The 19,535-nt window shown below is 40.5% G+C and overlaps 1 protein-coding gene across 1 annotated transcript in view; it reads right to left on the reverse strand.

Annotated features, from left to right (window-relative positions):
* LOC109865854 (cadherin-23) overlaps nt 1-16,975 on the reverse strand; it is a 555,430-nt gene extending 538,455 nt beyond the window's left edge. Inside the window, exon 1 of the mRNA XM_031799369.1 lies at nt 16,631-16,975. The gene's annotated coding sequence lies outside the window, so the exon portion shown is untranslated. The remainder of the gene's footprint in view (nt 1-16,630) is intronic.
* Nucleotides 16,976-19,535: the final 2,560 nt, after the last annotated feature.

A 19,535-nucleotide genomic window follows, 5' to 3' on the forward strand; every position in this document is an offset into this window, starting at 1 on the left:
TTGGTGGCACAGAAAGCAAGGAAAAATTATAGCAAACAATTTATTGACAAAATTCCTCTTACCACTACATCTGACTAGGTAAATAACCTTACTTTGAATTAATGTGGACCCAGTGACTCAGACTTGAGCACTTGGACCAGGATTCGAGCTCTGGGACTCAGACTCCAGCCATAAGGCTCCCAAGTGGTGCAGTGGTCTAAGGCACTGTATCTCAGTGCTAGAGGTGTCTCTACAGACCCTGGTTCGATTCCAGGCTGTAAAACAACTGGCCATGATTGGAAGTTCCATAGGGCAGCGCACAATTGGCCCAGTGTCGTTAGGGTTTGGCCTGGGTAGGCCGTCATTGTAAATAAGAATTTGTTGACAATTGACTTGCCTAGTTAAATAAAGGTTTAAAAATATAATAAAAATAGGGGCTCGTGACTTGACCGTTGGTCACTCGGAATTGAGCACAGGAGACTTCGGACTCGATTCTGACTCGAGGTTTAGTGACTCGACTACATCAACGAGGCTAAAAAGTAATTAGCCCCTGTTCTACTTTTGGACATCAATGTGGCTACAGCGTCTGTGGAATGTTGATAACAATGGCAATGACACAACCAATAGTTTGCGGCACCATCTGTTGATTGGGCTACTTGTTTTTTTTATGTAATGTGCTATCTATGTAGGGGAATTAGTCATTTACAAGGCCAGATCATTCTTAATTGTTTGTATTTCTTCAATTAGAAAGAGAATAGAATGTTAGGCAGATAAATATGTTGGTAGGTCAAGGCTGTGTACACTGAACAAAAATATAAATGCAACATGTAAATTGTTGGTCCCATGTTTCATGAGCTGAAATAAGATATACCAGATATTTTCCACACTCGCATTAAGCTTTTTACTCTCAATTCTGTGCACAAATGTGTTTACACCCCTATTAGTGAGTATATCTCCTGTCAAGATAATCCATCCACATGACAGGTTTGGTCATATCAATAAGCTGATTAAACAGCATGATCATTACACAGCTGCACATTCTGCTGGGGACAATAAAAGGCCACTCTAAAATGTGCAGTTTTGCCACAGATGTCTCCAAGTTTTGAGGGAGCTTGCAATTGGCATGCTGACTGCAGGAATGTCCATCAGAGCTGTTGCCAGAGGACTGAATGTAAATTTGTCTACCATAATCCGCCTCCAATGTTGTTTTAGAGAATTTGACAGTACGTCCAACCAGACACCGAGCCTCACAACCGCAGACCTCGTGTATACATTGTGTGTGCGAGCAGTTTGTTGATGTCAACGTTGTGAACAGAGTGCCCCATGGTGGCGGTGGGGTTATGGTATGGGCTGGCATAAGCTACGGTCAATGAACACAATTTCATTTTCACAATGGCAATTTGAATGCAGAGAAACACTGTGACGAGATCCTGAGGCCCATTGACGTGCCATTCATCCACCGCCATCACCTCATGTTTCAGCATGATAATGCACAGCCCCATATTCAGACATGCCACCCATTGAGCATGTTTGGGATGCTCTGGATTGATACGTATGATAGAGTGTTCCAGTTCCGCCAATATCCAGTAACTTCCCACTGCCAATGAGGAGTGGGACAACATTCCACAATCAACAGCCTGATCAACTCTATGCGAAGGGGATGTGTCGCGCTGTATGAGGCAAATGGTGGTCACGCCAGATACCGACTGGATTTCTGATCCATGCCCCTACCTTTTTTTCAAGGTGTCTGTGACAATATGTATTCCCAGTCATGTGAAATCCATAGATTAGGGCCTAAGTTATTTATTTCAATTGACTGATTTCCTTGCATGTCGCGTTTATATTTTAGTTCAGTATACTTTTGTGCACATGGAAGTCAGTGATTTATGTTTACTATATGTTATTGAGACAATATTAACATGATGTGACTGAAATGAAAAAAGGCATTTAGTTGACCAAATTGGCCCACTGTTTTCGTAATTTTGACAATAATTAGACTAAATCATTATTCAAAAGTTTTAAAAAATGTGACTAAGACCTAATGATCATTTAGTTAAAATGACTGACTAGATCTACCTTTTTTAAAGAACACTGCCAGCAATACAGAAGTTCTAAGACTTTGATACAGAGAACAATTAGATACCATATAGCAGGGGCAGTGGTGTAAAGTACTTTGGTAAAAATACTGTTAAGTACTACCAGACAAGCCTACCACATGAGTTAAATTACTTCTATGCTCGCTTCAAGCCAAGTAACACTGATACATGCATGAGAGCATCAGCTGTTCCAGATGACTGTGTGATCACGCTTTCCGTAGACGATGTGAGTAAGACCTTTAAAACAGGTCAACATTCACAAGGCCGTAGGGCCAGATGGATTACCAGGACGTGTACTCCGAGCATGCGCTGACCAACTGGCGTGTATCTTCACTGACATTTTCAACCTGTCCCTGACTGAGTCTGTAATACCAACATGTTTCAAGCAGACCACCATAGTCCCTGTGCCCAAGAACACTAAGGTAACCTGCCTAAATTAATACCGACCGTAGCACTCATGTCTGTAGCCATGAAGTGCTATGAAGGGATGGTTATGGCTCACATCAACACCATCATCCCAGAAACCCTAGACCCACTCCAATTTGCATACCGCTCCCACAGATCCACAGATGATGCAATCTCTACTGCACTCAACACTGCCCTTTCACACATGGAGAAAAGGAACACCAATGTGAGAATGCTATTCATTGACTTACAGCTCAGCGTTCAATTCTATAGTGCCCTCAAAGCTAATCACTAAGCTAAGGAGCCTGGGACTAAACACCTCCCTCTGCAACTGTTCCTGGACGGACTGCCCCTAGGTGGTAGGGGTATGTAACAACACATCTGCCACACGGATCCTCAACATGGGTGACCCTCAGGGGTATGTGCTCAGTACCCTCCTGTAATCCCTGTTCACTCATGACTGCATGGCAGGCACGACGCCAACACCGTCATCAAGTTTGCCGATGACACAACAGTGGTAGGCATTGTCATGACGCTCTCTCCTTGGTGAGGATCAAAGTGCCAGATCAGCTTGGAACATGGCTGACAGATAGCCCTAATGAGGTCACAAGAGCGTCTGTGTGATGGAACCGCCTTTCCGACCAGAGTGCTTAAAAGGACACGCTAAGAATTAACATATCAGACCACACAGCATGGAGCGGTGGCTACATGGCTGAAAACGGTAAGACCAAGCAGACAGACGGTGTAAGCCGGATGTCAAGAATGGTTAACCTCTTGCGATGAGCAATCCCGTATCCGGGAGCGTAATCATAGCCTAAAATGCATTAGCATAACGCAGCGGACATAAAAACCCCTAGAAACTTTTCCGATTCATGAAAATCGCAAATGAAATGAAATAAATATATTCAAACACAAGCTTAGCCTTTTGTGAACAACACTCATCTCAGATTATCAAAATATGCGTTACAGCCAACGCTAGACAAGCATTTGTGTAAGTTTATCATGGCCTAATGCTATGCTAGCTCTGCTGGCAGCAGGCAACATTTTCAAGAAATTAAGAAAAGCAACCTAATTAAATAATTTACCTTTGAAGGACTTCGGATGCTTTCACTCAGGAGACTCCCAGTTAGATAGCAAATGTTCCTTTTTTCAAAAAATATTATTTTTGTAGTCGAAATAGCTCCTGTTTCTTCATCATGCTTGGCTGAGAAATCGACCGGAAAATGCTACAACTATAATGCCAAACCTTTTTCAAAATTTGCTCCATAATATCGACAGAAACACGGCAAATGTTGTTTAGGATCCATCCTCAAGGTGTTTTTAACATATATATTCGATAATATATCCGTCGAGGCAATTGGTTTCTCATAAGAAGCGACTGGAAAAATGGCTACCTCAGTATTTTACGCAAGATTTTCTGCGGGAGACACCATGTGACCACATGCTATATATGGTCCCTTACAGCCATTCTTCAATGGAAATCCCTAAAAATACGTCACAATGCTATAGACACCTTGGGGAATACGTGGAAAACGTAAGCTCTTTCGTAGCTCATTCACAGCCATATAAGGAGTCATTGGCATGAGGTGGTTTCAAAAAATGCGGCACTTCCTGGTTGGATTTTTATCTGGGTTTCGCCTATAACACCAGTTCTGTGGCACTCACAGACAATATCTTTGCAGTTTTGGAAATGTCAGAGTGTTTTCTTTCCAAAGCGGTCAATTATATGCATAGTCGAGCATCTTTTCGTGACAAAATATCTTGTTTAAAACGGGAACGTTTTTCATACAAACATTTTAATAGCGCCCCCTAATGCATAACGTTGAAATGGTCAGAAGCTCTGAAACTCTCAACACAAGTGAAGAAGGTAAAGACCAGAACATTCAGTCTGCAGCTGCGCATGTAAAGTAGTCTAGGACATTTGTACCAAAAGACACGAGGGTGAACAACATATCCCTCTCACCACCATGTGGTACATCTGAAGTACCTACTCAAACGAACACTCCAAGACCAGAGAAGCTCTACTACAAAGGGCAGTTCAACAGAGAGACGACAAAGACATCTACGCATAAATAAATACATTGCATTTCTTATCCGAATGAGCAGTCATTCATGTGCAAAGTATTCATATTCCTTTGACTAATTGGGAATGGGACACAAGCGTAGGATTGATCACCCTAGGAACCAAAAGGTACACTACTGACGATGCGCTCCCCAAATTTCACCACGCTCACTGTTCATTAACTCTTGGAAGTGCTTGCACAAAGGATAGTAACATCTCATCCTGTGTTCTTGGAATCTGAGTGTAGCTTCCAAATGTATGTACAATAAGTTGACTCTCTTAATCTCTCCCTCTCCTTACCTACCCCTCCCTTTCCATTGTGTAACCAAACAATCATGCTTTTGTTAGTCCACTAGGGACCTGTTTTCATTGCATTATGTTAGTAATCAATAACCTATTGTGTGTGTGTTTATGTATTTCTGTGTAATTTAGTTAGTTAGTAAATAAATAATTAAGCCAATTATTGTATTGCTGAATCATCAATTAGGTTAAGGTTCTTGCAGATATCCAAGAATTATGCGACGATCAGAATGAGACTGATTAAGTAATGTCACGTTCTGACCTTAATTCTTTTGTTACGTCTTTGTTTTAGTATTTGTCGTTTTATTTGTTTTGTTCAGTGTTCAATTACTTTATTAAAAAAATAGGAACACTTACCACCCTGCGCATTGGTCCTCACCTTCTTCCACCGACGATCGTTACATGTAATAATTGACTGTTAATGATGTAAGAGATATTAATATATCTTTAGAGTTTAAGTCGGGAGATAGTCACTTGTTAACCTCTCTGCGCACGGAGCCCGCTAGCGGGCTGAAATTCCACAACATACAGTGATCGCTACATAAATAGTCATGTTAAACATTCATGAAAATACAAGTGTCTCACATGTATCAAAAGTCTAGAATCTTGCTAATCCAACTGCATTGTCAGATTTAAAAAAGGATTAACTGCGAAAGAATACGATGCGATTATCTGAGCACAGAGCCCCATAATTTTTTTTTACAAATGTAACCAGCACAGGCGTAACATAATCAAACTAAATTCAAATAAATCGTTTACCTTTGACGATCTTCGTCTGTTTGCAATTCCAATGCTCATTGTTACACAATAAATTATTTTGTTTGATAAAATACGTTTTTATAGCCTAACACGAAACATTTTGTGAACCGCTTGTGTCGTGAATTCCGTCTCATTCCATTTGACGACACATTCCAGGTAAATAACCCACACAGAACGTGACTTTTCCAGTCATGTTTGGTTTCACTGCAATCAACTCGTTTGTTTGTAACACAATCAAACCTGATGGGCCATTTCGCGGGACGTATTGACTGAAAGAAACCAATTTGAAGACAACAAGTCATGACATCATTGTGCACCAATGATTTGCCCTCTGTTTCGTTGACTGACTGTATTTTAACCCAATGACCACTGATCTTCTTGAAATCTAGCTGGGTAGATAGCCAATGAGCTGAGGAAAACGGCAATACGCCATGTTTATGTGTTGTAAGACCAACCCATGTAGTAAGCTCCAGCGTAAAGTGAGTCATTCGCTATTGAAGTTTCATACCGGAAGGAGAAGCACATATTACGCACTGCATTGTTTGGTGAACGCGCAGATTCAGCTGTTTATATATCAATCATTATGGCGACTAAGTCAGGGAAAGTCTAGATATACAGATGTACACACAATTTTAGAATAAATTGATTGGGAAGGTGAGACAGAGATGGTAGGAGGACGCTTCATTTAGCGATTGTGGAAGAATATTTTTTGAACGGGAGAGGACATCGTTTTGGACTGGTAAGTTCTTATCATGCTAATGCCCTTGTTTGAAATTAATAATATAAAAAATTATTTGTGATTTTTTTATTTATTTTAGAAGCAATATATAAACATGTAATGTCATGAAATGTGTCTGCCGCCCCACCCCAACCCACATGAAATAGCCTATTTGAGGCTGTTGAGTAGAGGGCAGGACCACATCAATGGCCAAAGTGAAATGGAGACAGTAGATACAGCTGGTCTGTTGTAATATAATAGAGATAGTAGATCTAGCAGGTCATAATAATACACTGCTCAAAAAAATAAAGGGAACACTTAAACAACACAATGTAACTCCAAGTCAATCACACTTCTGTGAAATCAAATTGTCCACTTAGGAAGCAACACTGATTGACAATACATTTCACATGCTGTTGTGCAAATGGAATAGACAACAGGTGGAAATTATAGGCAATTAGCAAGACACCCCAATAAAGGAGTGGCTCTGCAGGTGGGGACCACAGACCACTTCTCAGTTCCTATGCTTCCTGGCTGATGTTTTGGTCACTTTTGAATGCTGGCGATGCTTTCACTCTAGTGGTAGCATGAGACGGAGTCTACAACCTACACAAGTGGCTCAGGTAAGTGCAGCTCATCCAGGATGGGACATCAATGCGAGCTGTGGCAAGAAGGTTTGCTGTGTCTGTCAGCGTAGTGTCCAGAGCATGGAGGCGCTACCAGGAGGCAGGCCAGTACATCAGGAGACGTGGAGGAGGCCATAGGAGGGCAACAACCCAACAGCAGGACCGCTACCTCCGCCTTTGTGCAAGGAGGAGCAGGAGGAGCACTGACAATGCCCTGCAAAATGACCTCCAGCAGGCCACAAATGTGCATGTCTGTTCAAATGGTCAGAAACAGACTCCATGAGGGTGGTATGAGGGCCCGACGTCCACAGGTGGGGGTTGTGCTTACAGCCCAACACCGTGCAGGACGTTTGGCATTTGCCAGAGAACACCAAGATTGGCAAATTCGCCACTGGCGCCCTGTGCTCTTCACAGATGAAAGCAGGTTCACACTGAGCACATGTGACAGACGTGACAGTCTGGAGACGCCGTGGAGAACGTTCTGCTGCCTGCAACATCCTCCAGCATGACCGGTTTGGCGGTGGGTCAGTCATGGTGTGGGGTGGCATTTATTTGGTGGGCCGCACAGCCCTGCATGTGCTCGCCAGAGGTAGCCTGACTGCCATTAGGTACCGAGATGAGATCCTCAGACCCCTTGTGAGACCATATGCTGGTGCGGTTGGCCCTGGGTTCCTCCTAATGCAAGACAATGCTAGACCTCATGTGGCTGGAGTGTGTCAGTAGTTCCTGCAAGAGGAAGGCATTGACGCTATGGACTGGCCCGCTCGTTCCCCAGACCTGAATCCAATTGAGGACATCTGGGACATCATGTCTCGCTCCATCTACCAACGTCACGTTACACCACAGACTATCCAGGAGTTGGCAGATGCGTTAGTCCAGGTCTGGGAGGAGATCCCTCAGGAGACCATCCGCCACCTAATCAGGAGCATGCCCAGGCGTTGTAGGGAGGTCAGACAGGCACGTGGAGGCCACACACACTACTGAGCCTCAATTTGACTTGTTTTAAGGACATTACATCAAAGTTGGATCAGCCTGTAGTGTGGTTTTACACTTTAATTTTGAGTGTGACTCCAAATCCAGACCTCCATGGGTTGATAAATTTGATTTCCATTGATATTTTTTGTGATTTTTATTGTCAGCACATTCAACTATGTAAAGAAAAAACTATTTAATAAGAATATTTCATTCATTCAGATCTAGGATGTGTTATTTTAGTGTTCCCTTTATTTTTTTGAGCAGTGTATATTCAACCTTGTGTTCCCTGTACTGTATCTGTTTATTATACCTGTTGATCCAGGGCTCATATGTGGAACTATTCTAACTGAACATTTTTCTTTCACAGTGACACTGACTCCGAATGGGAGTCTTATCCGGTGTAATGTGTGAATTTAAGTACGCTCTCTCTAATTCTCTCTCTCGGAGGAGGAGGACCTGAGCACTAGGACCGCTATGGGAGTACACTTTTTGATAAAAAGCGTGCAAAATTTCACCGCCCTGCTACTCATGCCAGGAATATAGTATATGCATATGATTAGTACGTGTGGATAGAAAACACTCTGAAGTTTATAAAACTGGTTAAATCATGTCTGTGACTATAACAGAACGTGTGTAGCAGGCAAAACCCCAAGGAAAAACTGTTCACAAAAAATATATATCCCTCCGCCAGTTCCCTGTATTGTCTATGGCAAGGGAAATTAGATAGTGCCCAGTTTACAGTTCCTACAGCTTCCACACGATGTCGCCAGTCTTGGGAATTGGGTTGAAGTTAATCTTTGGTGAAATGAAGAATAGGCACTTCCTGTCAGAGGGTACACGGTGGAAAGTTATGAAAGAGAGAAAATCGTCCATGATTTCTTGACTTGCTGCTATTGAATACAGATCGCCCCGTGATCAATTTGATCGATTATTAACGTTTACAAATACCTACAGTTGGATTACAAAAGCAGTTTGAAGTATTTTGGTAAAGTTTATAGGCAACTTTTTTTATTTTAAAAAATGACGTTGCGTTTTGGAAAGCTGTTTTTTTCTGGATCAGACGGGCTTTATAAAATGGACATTTTGGGTATACATGGACGGAATTAATCGAAAAAAAGAACCAATTGTGATGTTTATGGGACATATTGGAGTGCCAACAAAGAAGCTCGTCAAAGGTAATGCATGTTTTATATTTTATTTCTGCGTTTTGTGTAGCGCCGGCTACGCTAATTATTTTGTTTACATCTCGTTCAGGTATTTTGGGGGGGTGCATGCTATCAGATAATAGCTTCTCATGCTTTCGCCGAAAAGCATTTTAAAAATCTGACATGTTGGCTCGATTCACAACGAGTGTAGCTTTAATTGAGTACCCTGTATGTGTGATTTAATGAAAGTTTGAGTTTTATCTCGTACTATTTCAATTTGGTGCTACGCATTTCCGCAGACTATTGGCTGTAAGAGGTTAAAGCTTGGTCGCAAATGGGTCTTCCAAATGGACAATGACCCCAAGCATACTTCCAAAGTTGTGGCAAAATGGCTTAAGGACAACAAAGTCAAGGTATTGGAGTGGCCATCACAAAGCGCTGAACTCAATCCTATAGAACATTTGTGGGCAGAACTGAAAAAGCTTGTGCGAGCAAGGGAGTCCTACAAACGTGACTCAGTTACACAAGCTCTGTCAGGAGGAATGGGCTCAAAAGTTCACCCAACTTATTGTGGGAAGCTTATGGAAGGATACCTGAAACGTTTGACCCAAGTTAAACAATTTAAAGGCAATACTACCAAATACTAATTGAGTGCATGTAAAATTCTGACCCACTGGGAATGTGATGAAAGGAATAAAAGCTGGAAAAAAATCCCTCTACTATTATTCTGACATTTCATATTCTTAAAATAAAGTTGTGATCCTAACTGACCTAAGACAGGGAATTTTTACTCTGATTAAATGTCAGGGATTGTGAAAAACTGAGTTTCAATATATTTGGCTAAACTGTATGTAAACTTCCGACTTCAACTGTAAGTACTGTATGCTCAAGTTTTAGCATATGTGAACGTATCGCACATCCCTGGTGTATGGCAGCACACAATACTGCAGTGCCCTTAGTGAATAGTGAAAATGACATATTGTTAGACAATTAACAGAATTAAAGTGGCACTGTGAGGAATTCTAAATTCTATACAAATGCTGTAAAAACAATATTTCTTGTTATTTAAAAAATATAAAAATATATTGATAGGACAATTAATCCCCACGCCATGCAATGATGATTTTGCAATTTGAACAGGAATTGCAATCAGTTTTGCATCAACATTGTTCGTCAGTCCGTCTTCAATATGAACTTTGCATTTTAGGCTGTGATTTTGGGTAACAAATTAATTGCTTATTAAAGGGAATCATTGTCCTATCTAAATAACTTTTTCTATTTTTTAAATATATAGAAATATCGTTTTTAAAGTTTTTATAAGCTGGTCATTTAAAAAGAAATTAGTAGAGGTGGAATTCTACACAGTGCATATTTAATATAATGAATGTTGTAAAAAGAGCTGACACCACTGAATGATAGATGAGGCTTTACACGGTTTCCCCCCTCATTTTTAGTGTTGGATGACCATGGGCCTTTGCTGCACTATAGCGGACAATCAATAGCTTTTTGCAAATAGGAAAATATCAGATCATGTTTTACCTCAACGAAGAACGCATTCTATCTAGACCTAGTAGCAATCATGACGTGCTTAAGGACCAGGCTTGTTTACTGGTGCAACACTCTTGACCCCCATTTCCCCCATTTCTCCCCAATTTCGTGGTATCCAATTGTTAGTAGTTACTATCTTGTCTCATCGCTACAACTCCCGTACGGGCTCGGGAGAGACGAAGGTCGAAAGCCATGCGTCCTCCGAAACAGAACCCAACCAACCCGCCTGCTTCTTAACACAGCGCGTATCCAACCCGGAAGCCAGCCGCACCAATGTGTTGGAGGAAACACTGTGCACCTGGCAACCTGTTTTGCGTATTCTGTGCCCGGCCCACCACAGGAGTCGCTAGTGCGCGATGAGACAAGGATATCCCTACCGGCCAAGCCCTCTGTAACCCAGAAGACGCTAGGCCAATTGTGCATCACCCCATGGGCCTCCCGGTCGTGGCCGGCTGCGACAGAGCCTAGGCTCGAACCCAGAGTCTCTGGTGGCACAGCTAGCACTGCGATCCAGTGCCCTAGACCAAACTCTCATTTGCAGAGAGTTTGACAGAAAAATTGTATTGAAGGATGTTCTTGAAGATTGGTACAGCAAAAGTGCATGGGCTGAAAAACCGTCTTCTTCGTTACAACAACAAATTGGTGTGTTTTTGTTTTACTCGCAGTAGTAGAGTTAATTCCTCAGACAATGATGCGATTATCTGCCTAAATCTTACAAATCTCAGTTTTGGGAAGACTTAAGTTACACTATTTTTACATGTGACATTCAGTCTACAAACTACAACCATCTTCTGTTAGAGACCATTGATTTTCTATCATCTATGTCCTAAGTTTTCATAACTGTGACCTTAATTGCCTACCGTCTGTAAGCTGTTAGTGCCTTAACGACCGTTCCACAGGTGTATTTTCATTAATTATTTATGGTTCATTGAACAAGCATGGAAAACAGTGTTTAAACCCTTTACAATGAAGCTCTGTGAAGTTATTTGCGTTTTTATGAATTGTCTTTGAAAGACAGGGTCCTGAAAAAGGGACATTTCTTTTTTTTGCTGAGATTAGTTATCATAACTGTTACTAGTTGCGTGGCCTTTTTGAAGCTCAGAGCACTTAACATGTCACGTTATCCTAGCTTAGACAATTATGTTATGTAAACTTTAAATGTAGTTATAACTATACTACTAGTTACAATAACTTAATTGAAAGTTGACTTAACAAAATGTACAAATGGTTTGTTATACTGACATGATGAAGTGGATTTAAATGTTTTTATTTGTCAACATAAATGTTGCTTTAGCTATGATAACTCAACAATTATTGTTGACGTAATAAATGATTAAGTTTATTCAAATAACAATAGTAAGTTACACTGAAAAATGAAGCAGTGGACTTAACTCTATTTGCCAACAATAATGTAGCTTAAGTTATTAGAACTCCACATTTATTGTGAACATAAAAGGTTTAAGTTAACTCAAATAATAATATCAAATTCAACTAAAGAACATCAAATTAACCATCTATTGCTAGTGAAAATAAAGGTAATAAAAGCTAGGATAACGTGAAATGTGAAGTACTCTGAGCTTGAAAAAGACCATGCAACTAGATCACTGGAAATAATAAGTTGAAACAAATCATTTTTTACAGTGTAGCAATGCAGTTTGCACTGCGATGCAGTGTCTTAGACTGCTGCGCCACTTGGGATGCCCCATCAACAAAGTTTTTATTGCTGATCAACTGCTTTGCACAAAGTATCAAAATACAGAGAGGTGTTGGTAAGCGTATATTGTCTTCAGTGCTTTTTTGGGTTGCATTAGTCATGGACAGTACTAGTGTTTGAAAACCTGTTTTCAAAATGCCTCCAGCTGTCCATCACTACTGTAGATAAAATTGTTTACATGCTGTTTACATTCTTTATTGTAACCACTATGTCACAAATAATTTGTATCTACCTTTCCAAATACTTTGAGTATGGGATTTACACGTGCGCTTTTCATGTCATTTTTCGTTAAATCCAGTTCGGATTTAAGTATAACTTCTGACTGATGACTTTAGTGAGAGGTCTAATGCTCCAATATATGATCATGTCCGCCCTCCGAATTCATATCTAAGGGGCATTTTTCACGCCATTATTAGTTACACTGTTTTAGTTTGAACGTTCAGACAGGCACTAAGAACAGCGGGAACGTTTCCCTAGTCAGCACCATTATTAATGCAATGCTGCTTAAAGTGTTGCTCTGTGCTACCCATTGGGGCAGGGTGGGGGTTCACCCTCCGTACCCCTTCCTCCTTCTCCCTTCCCCCTTCTCGCTTCCCCATGGGCTACGTCCGTATTCTGTGCGCTGCTCTGTGCGCTGCTCTGCGACCCATCCCGTGCCTCCTGTCCTGAACCTTGTGCGCCTACCGCTATCTCAGTGGATAAAGCAGAACTGTAAGGCAATCCCATTGTGCGCCACTTGGGAGCCATGACCAATATACAGTGGGGCAAAAAAGTATTTAGTCAGCCACCAATTGTGCAAGTTCTCCCACTTAAAAATATGAGAGAGGCCTGTAATTTTCATCATAATTTTCATCACAGTTCAACTATGACAAAAATCCTGAAAATCACATTGTAGGATTTTTTATGAATTTATTTGCAAATTATAGGAGGAGGTTTTCACTCAAAACCCCACCTATGAGTAGCTCTATAAACAATTCCGAAATAGATTTTTCATGTGTTCCATCGCAAACAGTCATAAACAAATCTCACAAGTATCCGACACTGCAAGCTCCCAGCTGCTATATAATCAACCCAACATTGACATCTTAAAAACCCAAACCTAACACAATATCTGCCAATGAATTTCCAGGAATATTGACCCAGTCTGTCTGTGTGGTGCGAGCGTTTGTCTATCACTCCGTGTGTAGCCAGTTGACGTGATAACCCTCGTTGTTTGACAAAAATACTTTCCCAAAAACCTTCTCAATTAAATGTTAACTGCAAAGTATATCATGAGTAAGTACACCACTTGTCCAAAGTTTTAGAACACCTACTCATTCAAAGGTTTTTCTTTATTTTACTATTTTCTACATTGTAAAATAATAGTGAAGACAAATGTGTTAAACAAATCCAAATAGATCCTTCAAATAGCCACCCTTTGCCTTGATGACAGCTTTGTACACACTTGACCAGCTTCATGAGGTAGTCACCTGGAATGCATTTCAATTAACAGGTGTGCCCTGTTAAAAGTTCATTTGTGGAATTTCTTTCCTTCTTAATTAATGCATTTGAGCCAATTAGGTTGTGTTGTGACAAGGTAGGGGAGGTATACAGAAGATATCACTATTTGGTAAAAGACCAAGTCCATATTATGGCAAGAACTGCTCAGATAAGACATGAAGGTTAGTCAATACGGAACATTTCAAGAACTTTGAAAGTTTCTTTAAGTGCAGTCCAAAAACCATCAAGCGCTATGATGAAACTGGCTCTCATCCTGCAGAGGATAAGTGCATTAGAGTTACCAGCCTCAGATATTGCAGCCCAAATAAATGCTTCACAGAGTGAAGTAACAGACACTCTCAACATCAACTGTTCAGAGGAAACTGTGTGAATCGGGGCTTTGTGGTCAAATTGCTGCAAAGAAACCACTACTAAAGGACACGAATAAGAAGAAGAGACTTGCTTGGGCCAAGAAACACGAGCAATGGACAATAAACCGGTGGAAATGTTTTCTTTGGGTCTAGAGTTCAAATTGGAGATTGTTTTGTGTGACACAGTGTGGGTAAACGGATGATCTTTGCATGTGTATTTCCCACCATAAAGCATGGAGGAGGAGGTGTTATGGTGTGGGGGTGCTTTGATGGTGATAATGTCTGTGATTTCTTTTGAATTTAAGGCACACTTAGCCAGCATGGCTACCACAGTATTCTGCAGCAATACGCCATCCCATCTGGATTGGGCTTAGTGGGACTATAATTTGTTTTTCAACAGGGCAATGACCCAACACACCTCCAGGCTGTGTAAGGTCTATTTGACCAAGAAGGAGAGTGATGGAGTGCTTCATAAGATGACCTGGCCTCCACAATCCCCCGTCCTCAACCAAATTAAGATGGTTTGGGATGAGTCGGACCGCAAAGTGAAGGAAAAGCAGCCAACAAGTGCTCAGCATATGTGGGACCTCCTTAAAGACCGCTGGAAAAGCATTCCAGGTGAAGCTGGTTGAGAGAATGCCAAGAGTGTGCAAAGCTGTCATCAATGCAAAGGGTGGCTACTTTGAAGAATCTCAAATATATTTTGATTTGCTTGACACTTTTTTGGTTGCTACATGATTCAATGTGTTATTTCATAGTTTTCATGTCTTCACTAATATTCTACAATGTAGAAAATAGTTTTAATATTTTTTTTTAAACTTGAATAAGTTGGTGTTGGAAAAATTTTGACTGGTAGTGTATGTCATTTGTATCTATTATTTGTCATTAGCTAATTTTGCCAAGAAATGAGCAGCACCAGTACAGAACCATCACTTGACAAGCAGATTAGACAGCACATTCCTTACTAACTAGATGTGCAATTAAAGGGCCAGATGCGCAATGAAAAAAGGGAATTACACTAAAAAGAAATGTTCATTTTCTTCCAGGCCTAAAATAAATGGTCTTCTGATGTGATTTAACCATTGACATCAACTCAGAAAAACCCATTTCATTATGAACAGTTGTAATTTTGAGAGTGAAAAAATAAATAAAACTGAGAACTTAATTTGGGAAAATAGAATCATTTAGGGGGTGAAAATCACAGATTTTATAGGGGCCCCCTTAGAGTTGATTATTAACCATTATTTTACCAGGTACAGTATATTGACAGAAAATATAGTACACTACTTTCTCTTGTACACTAAGGAACTGGGGAAGAGTTTCAGAGGAGAGAAGAGAAGAATGTGCCTATTTGAAAGCTAGAAAATAATTAACAGCTCACGACATGTTTCGTTTTTAAAAGTAGCTCTCATGCTAGAAAAGGTTGGAGACCTCTGCCCTATAGGCACTTTACATGCTCAGCATGTTGCATGAAATCCCTCTTGGATGGCTAAAGTTGGATAGTGGTTTAAAAACTGAAAGAAACAGTCTTGTTTTTATTTCCTACCCTGCCAATTACAGGGAGTGATTGAGGTTATCCGGAGTTTACAAACTATTACCATAATCATATCACTAGATAGCACCAGCACCACATGGCCCTCGGCAACCGTGTAGTCAGCTCATCCGACAATGTGCCGCATTAGTGGAGCTGATCCAAGCCCAGGGGCAAATTACAGAGTCGAAGCTTAACCTCGCGCGACAATGGCACAGCAGTGGGTTCAGGCAACACATAAATAAATAACGGCGCGAGCGCGATACGGCGCTTACCAGCAGGTGCACCTTTGAAATCTTCGGAGCTACCTGAGACAAGTCCACGCACCTGATACCCCCGAAGCTGCATGCACAAGACAGTATTTTCTTCTATTTAGTTAGTGTCATTGCCCGTAAATGTGTAATAGTCTTGCTTGCGTTGGCTACAGTTTAGAATGTGATATAGCCTAAAGAATTGCAATACATCCCGACAAACATATTCCCCTTTTCTGGAATCACGATGTGCATATATACCTTTTCCCAGACGCCCTATGTGAAACCAGCCATACAGGCTAGGCTGAGGTCTTTTTTCAAATAGGCTACGTTTGTGATAAGTTTAACTAATTCCCGTCTGTGCGAAACATATAGTAGGCTATATCGACTGAAGTGTTCGTCCTACTTGGCATTGGCTGTATGTGCACTTATAAATAAGACCCTGCTAGATATTGAACACTACATGTTTGCTAGATAGTAGCCGGAGCAAATCCAGCTATAAAATGCCTAGTTTGCTAGTAGCCTAAAAACTATACCCTCCATCAATCGGTTAAGTGAAAAGTAAAAAACATAAAAGGCTCACTTCGTCCATGCAATGTGCTCATTGCTCTACCGCTATTGCTTTTGCACCACCAAATGTAGAAAATCATATATTAATCATCCAATCTTACCTGCCTCGTCCGTGTCCGTCTTGGGTTGAATGATTTTAGATTCTGTCAAATGTCCTGCTGTGATACGTCACTAAGTAAAGGCTATAGGTAGGTTAGTTTCTTTTTTTTCTCCCTTTCTCTCTCTCTTCAATTCTCTTCTCTTCTTCTCTCCCGCTCACGACAACACTTTTTCCTTCTCCAGTCGAAAAGGTCGGCTCCTGACTTTGGCTGTTCACTTCAACTTCACCTCAGCATAGGCTACAGCTAAATCTGACCCTGGTTTTAATGTCTATGATACGGAAACGAGCAAATGCTCTGTTCAGCGCGAACTTGCCTTTGACTATTTTCCGGTTCCAACTCCCGGTGTCGCTTATCCTTGCTGTAGCATAATATAACAACTGGATGCAGTGCCGGCAATTGTCGTTTGGGTTAGAGGCTTTTTTGCAGTTTGATTGCTAAATTCCTGCAGTTCTACCCATTTTGCCATGGGGTGGAGACCATTTTTTGCCATTTCAAAGCAAATGTTCTGCAATTCTACACATTTTGCCAAGATTTATGCCATGTTAATGATATCTGATTGACAGTGGCTAACAAAATCAAATGGGGAATTTGGCCATGATTAGGCTCCTAAAATGATAGCTGGCTAGACTAATTTACCAAAAAACAAATGTGTTAGCTGACATGGCTAATTGAGTGACTGGCAGTGACCAAAATAACAAGAGAAAAACTGAAATTGCAATGATTAATTACATCAAGCATGTGGATTTGCTGTTTGTTTTGGTTGTGTTTCAGGTTATTTTGTGCCCAATAGAAATGAATGGTAAATAATGTATTATTTAATTTTGGAGTCACTTTTATTGTAAATAAGAATAATCTTTCTAAAGGCTTCTACATTAATGTGGGTGCTAACATGATTTCAGATAATCCTGAATGATTCGTGAACAATGATGAGTGAGAACGTTACATAGGCATACATATCCTAACCCCCTAACCCCCCCTGTAATTGTAGTGGTCAGAGGTTAGCATGTCTGGGGGGTATGATATTTGTGTGTCTGTATTTTTTGCACTCATCATTATTCACAATTCATTCAGGGCTATCTGTAATCATGGTAGCATCCCCATTAATGTTGAAGTATCTAGAAACATATTCTATTCTTATTTACAATAAAAGTGACTCCAAAATTACACAATACATTATGTACCATTTATTTATATTGGTCCTGGGTCTCCAGTTTGCAAAAGAAAAGGTTGAAGTACCCTGGTCTATTCAACGACTGTATAGTATTTCCATCTAGTGTATAAAACAAGTATTGCGACTTTGAAAAAATTTGATGGGCCTAATTTAACAATCAATGCATGAAAAACTAGTGATGCATATGTTCTACAATTTGATGTGTAATTTAGTATGTTATAATTTATAAGTGCACATTTCTGATCACATGAAAGCACCACACATTAAAGTAATATTCATAGGCTTATCTTTGGTTAAGAGAGCTGAAATTAGACTCACATAATGTCACTCTTCTGATCACAAAAACAAATAGGCATACCAAAGCCTTTGAGCCCAATAACAAACATTATTGGGCCCTTAAACTTGATAACGAAATGCCTGTGTTGTATGCTTAATTATAATCCCCTATGGCCAAATTCAAATAAACAAACTACAGTGCTTTAAAATTATATTTTCCAAATTGTAAAAACATTTTTTTAACAGCAAAACAACACATGCATTCTCTCTCAAAGTAAAGTCTTAACTTATTCATCAATATAGGCCTAGTACTTAGTGACACATTGTGTGCTGTTTTAATGAAGACAAGTGCCTGAAGGTTTTGCAACTGTATGGTTTCTCTCCCCTGTGAATCCTCTCGATTCCATAGTCACCAAAACTTTGGCTACAGTCACCTTCATGTTTCTTGAGGTAAGCAGCCAAACTGAAGCTATTTTCACAATGCTTACACTTGAAAGGCTTCTCATGCATTCTGAGCTTATTCAAGTGACCGAATTCTCTGCCACAGTGTGAGCAACAATAGGGTTTCTCTCCCGAGTGTGCACTGGTGTGTCCTGAAGTATCATACTGTTTTGAAGCTCTTGTAGCATTGTGTAGCACACTGAGTACACTGTAGCACACTGAGCAGCTGTAAGGCCTCTCTCCAGATTGAATCCACCATGTCGTTTGAAAGGCTGAGTTTTTTATTTTATTTAACTAAGTCAGTTAAGAACAAATCCTTATTTTCAATGATGGCCTAGGAACAGTGGGTTAACTGCCTTGTTCAGGGGCAGAATGACAGATTTTTATGTTGTCAGCTTGGGGATTCGATCTTTCGGGTACTAGTCAACGCTCTAACCACTAGGCTACCTGCCACCCCAGGGTGACGGAATGCCTTCCCATAGTCAGTGCAGCTGTACGGCCTTACTCCAGAGTGCACCGGTTTATAGTAGACTTTCAGTTTATAAAACGCTCTTCCTACATTGGTTACAACAATTGTTCTTCAGTAGCATATTGTTTGAGCCTGTGTGAAGTAGGATGTGAAATCTGAAACCACTTGAAGCTGGGATGTCCCTCCTACAATTGCATTTGCTCTTCCGACTGTCCATCAACTCCTGGCTGAACCCTATGTCACAGCCACTGACAAAGCACATGCCTGCATCATCACGGTAGCACATTCAGAGATCGATTTATAGCCATTAATCTAAATTAATTTATAGATTTTAAACACAAAAAACACTTTGTCATAGACAGACAATATTAATATGAGATGAAAGAAGAGCTCATAATAAGTTCAGGAATCCAAACTAGAGCTCTGTGAAACATTTACAGCAATGTGGGCAGACGTTTTGATCAAGAGAGAAAATATGCACTAATCATAAAAATATGTGTGTCTCAAGGTCCTGGAGTGGCCTAGCCAGTCTCCAGTCCTGAACTCAA

Source organism: Oncorhynchus kisutch, linkage group LG20, assembly GCF_002021735.2.
Source record: "Oncorhynchus kisutch isolate 150728-3 linkage group LG20, Okis_V2, whole genome shotgun sequence".
Lineage (NCBI taxonomy): Eukaryota > Metazoa > Chordata > Actinopteri > Salmoniformes > Salmonidae > Oncorhynchus > Oncorhynchus kisutch.